Source organism: Chiloscyllium plagiosum, chromosome 3 (genome assembly GCF_004010195.1).
Source record: "Chiloscyllium plagiosum isolate BGI_BamShark_2017 chromosome 3, ASM401019v2, whole genome shotgun sequence".
In the NCBI taxonomy this organism is placed as follows: domain Eukaryota; kingdom Metazoa; phylum Chordata; class Chondrichthyes; order Orectolobiformes; family Hemiscylliidae; genus Chiloscyllium; species Chiloscyllium plagiosum.
The window spans coordinates 11,174,687-11,178,628 of record NC_057712.1 but is presented as its reverse complement, the minus strand read 5'-3'; the positions used below and the strand labels follow the sequence as shown (position 1 = coordinate 11,178,628).

Genomic DNA, 3,942 nt, shown 5'->3' with positions numbered 1-3,942 from the left:
GTTGGAGGGGTGGGGTCTGAGGGCGGAGGTGCCGGATGTGGACGAGATGCGTTGGAAGGGAAATTGCAGTCTCGAAAGAAGGAGGCCATCTGGTGTGTTCTGTGGTGGAACTGGTCCTCCTGGGAGCAGATACGGCAGAGGCGGAGGAATTGGGAATACGGGATGTCATTTTTGCAAGAGGTAGGGTGGGAAGAGGTGTAAACCAGGTAGCTGTGGGAGTCGTGGGTTTGTAAAAAATGTCAGTGTCAAGTTGGTCGTCATTAATGGAGATGGAGAGGTCCAGGAAGGGGAGGGAGGTGTCAGAGATGGTCCAGGTAAATTTAAGGTCAGGGTGGAATGTGTTGGTGATTTTCAAAAGACCTGAAGATGTTAAAATACAACCTTCCAGTTCTTCGAATGAAGTTTGATTAACCCTGAGTGCATCATTCCAGCTAAAAAATGTACTTATTCTGAAGTTTCAGCCCTCTTCACTAAGAACATTCATGAGCTTGCAGCAAATTCACAAACTTGCATGCAATGTCAGTTCTTGTCTTGGCTGGATCTGTAACAAATACATCAACATAGCTCTTCCAGTTTCTGTTCCCAATTATATTGCTGTGCATTACAAATTGCCCGTGTGCACATTTTAACTTCTTTAATTGGAAAAACACTGCCAGTGCTGTCTCCTTTCACTTATCAATCAGGATACAGACCTGTACATGGATGCACAATGTTGAAAACTTCAAACAATATGGATGCTGGAAAAGACCATCCTCCAGTGGACATCAAAAACAAGGCAATGGTGGCATTATGACATTACATCATGAAACCTTACAGCATTTTGTCTCTCTTGCCTTCCAGTTTACTATGTTCACTTCTGTCGTTCTTCATTTCCCTCCCCCACACTTTCACTTGCACATAATCTATTACACTTCTAAATCTCTGCATTGAGATGAAAAGTCTTAGACCTGAATCTAGGTCTGCTGAGTATTTCTAGCATATTCTCCATCAAGTTTCCAGCCTCTAGTATTGTGTTTTTGCAGCTGACAATGGATACCATCAATGTTGTGGTTCTGTTTGCCGAGCTGGGAATTTGTGTTGCAGACGTTTCGTCCCGTCTAGGTGATATCCTCAGTGCTTGAGAGCCTCCTGTGAAGCGCTTCTGTGATGTTTCCTCCGGCATTTATAGTGATTTGCATCTGCAACACAAATTCCCAGCTCGGCGAACAGAACCACAACAATGAGCACCCGAGCTACAAATCTTCTCACAAACTTTCGATATCATCAATGAAATCACAAAATGATCCCATGAAGAGTTCCAATGTTATAAAGAACAAAATAAAACTACTGTCTGCAACATTTGTATAAATATTGCCTTCATACTATGGTGCAAAGTTTTGCTGTGGTTAATCTAAGTGCAACAAGCATTTATGCAGCTGCATGTGAGATTTAGAAATGATTAACATTTGTATAAAATAACAAACGGGAAGTTAAGAAAGACTGAAGCAGAAAATCAAATTTATATGGTAAATGGAGTATTGAAATGCAAGGACAAATGACACTTTCAGACACAGATTTCATACAATTATATAAATTTCATACCTATTGATAGTCACATAACACACTTAGGCCCAATTGGTTCCTGAAAAGTCATTCATTTGATAGTACTATATTCAAGAAATCAGTTCAGAGGTTTTCAAAAGGTGACTAGAGTCTAATGAGGGCTAAAGAAAAAGCAAAATGGCAAGCAAGTGGAAGATGTTACAACAATAATTGAATGAAAGACCAGCTAGCATGCAAACTCAACTTTAAACTTCAACAGAGAATTATACGGCTGAAGCTAACACCTTCTCCTCAACTGTCAACAAAATAGACTAGATAGACATTCACATTCAACATAGATCGTGATATAAAACATAGAACAATACAGTGCAGAACAGGCCATTCGGCCCTCGAACTTGCACTAACCTGTGAACTAATCTAAGCCCATCCCCCACACTATCCCACCATCATCCGTATGCTTATCCAAGGACTATTTAAATGCCCCTAATGTGGCTGAGTTAATTACATTGACAGACAGGGCATTCTACACCCTTACGACACTCTCAGTAAAGAACCTGCCTCTAACATCTGTCTTAAATCTATCACCCCTCAATTTGTAGTTATGTCCCCTCATACAAGCTGAAAAAGACTCTCACTGTCTACCCTATCTAATCCTCTGATCATCTTGTATGTCTCTATTAAATCCCCCCTTAGCCTTCTTCTTTCCAATGAGAACAGACCCAAGTCTCTTAGCCTTTCCTGATAACAGCTTCTCCCCAGACCAGGCCAAATCCTGGTAAATCTCCTCTGAACCTTTTCCAATGCTTCCACATGTTGTGACATCAATTTTTAATCTCCACGAAATATGCTCTCGGCTTCAACATTGCAAAGACATATTATAAGCGAATCCTTTGTCACACAATCACAAGTTCACTTTTGCTGCACAATATAGATTTTAAAAATCCTGAAAATGGGACAATATTGTGTGCAGTATTTGAATTGCAAACATGCACAAACATTCATTGCAATGGCATGGGAACAAAACAAAGCTGGCATACCTATTTTTCAAAAGCGACATGTTTGAAACCCTACAAATAGCTTTCTACCCAACTAGTCTTTAAATAGATATTACTTATGTCACAAATGACATCCTATGTGCCATGATGAAGGCAAACCACCACTTCTCAACAGTCTGCAAATTTACTCTAAATGGCCACAAAATTCGCCTTCAACATGCCACCCTGAAGGGACTGCCTTTGCCTTAGTTCTATCTTTTCTATCCGGCTTTGCCAAAAAAAAATCTATTGCAATGGTTTAACCTCACTCCATGATCAATACATGGGCGTTTACCTCCCACTCCCCCCTCAAAAACATTCTTATGTCTCAATCTTATCAGTACTATGTCGTGCCTTTACATCAGCTGAAAACAAAGCATCAAGTTTCTCATACACATCAATGGCACCAACTCTACCTCCCTGACATTTTTCTCAAATCCTCCAATATCTCAAATCAGAATCATGCACCATTTACCGAGAGATGCGAGAGAGGAGCAAAGAACTTCTGGGAAGTCATATATTTGTGTTGTTGCGTTACCCGAAACGCTACTCGGGTAGTGTCTCCTACCCATCCTCCTCCTCTAACCAAAAAAAAGGTTCTGTGGTAAGGTAACAAGTTTATTTTTTATTCCTTAATTTTCAACAGTCTCTTTGGGAATTTAGAATAGTGGGAATGGAGGTTAGGGCAGTTGAATGCTCCTCCTGCAGAATGTAGGAGGTAAGTGTCACCACTAGTGTCCCTGCTGACTACATCTGTGGGAAGTGCACCCAACTCCAGCTCTTCGACAACTGCATTAGGGAACTGGAACTAGAGCTGGATGAACTTCGGATCATTCGGGAGGCAGAGGTGGTTATTGAGAGGAGTTACAGGGAGGTAGTCACTCCTCAGGTACAAGAAAAAGGCAGAAGGATTACAGTTAGGGGATGGAAAGGGAACCGGCAGGCAGTGCAGGGACCCCCTGTGGCCATTCCCCTCAACAATAAATATACCATTTTTGATACTGTTGGGGGGGGGGGGGACTTACCAGGGAAAGCAGTGGGGCATAGGGCTCTGGCACAGAAACTGTCCCTGCTGCTCAGAAGGGAAGTGGGAAGAGGGAAGAGGAGCAGAGCTGTAGTCATTGGGGACTCCATAGTTAGGGGGACAGATAGGAGGTTCGGTGGAGACGAGAGAGACTCACGGTTGGTGTGTTGCCTCCCAGGTGCCAGGGTTTGTGATATCTCTGATCGTGTTTTTGGGATCCTTAAATGGGAGAGAGAGCAGCCCCAAGTCGTGGTCCACATAGGCACCAACGACATAGGTAGGAAGAGAGATGGGGATTTCAGGCAGAAATTCAGGGAGCTAGGATGGAAGCTCAGAGCTAGA

The 3,942-nt window shown here is 42.5% G+C and overlaps 1 protein-coding gene across 2 annotated transcripts in view; it reads right to left on the bottom strand.

Moving 5' to 3' along the window:
- The window catches only part of LOC122540933 (structural maintenance of chromosomes protein 6-like), a 75,891-nt gene that overhangs the window by 61,231 nt on the left and 10,718 nt on the right, over positions 1-3,942 (bottom strand). The gene's annotated exons all lie outside the window — the stretch shown is intronic.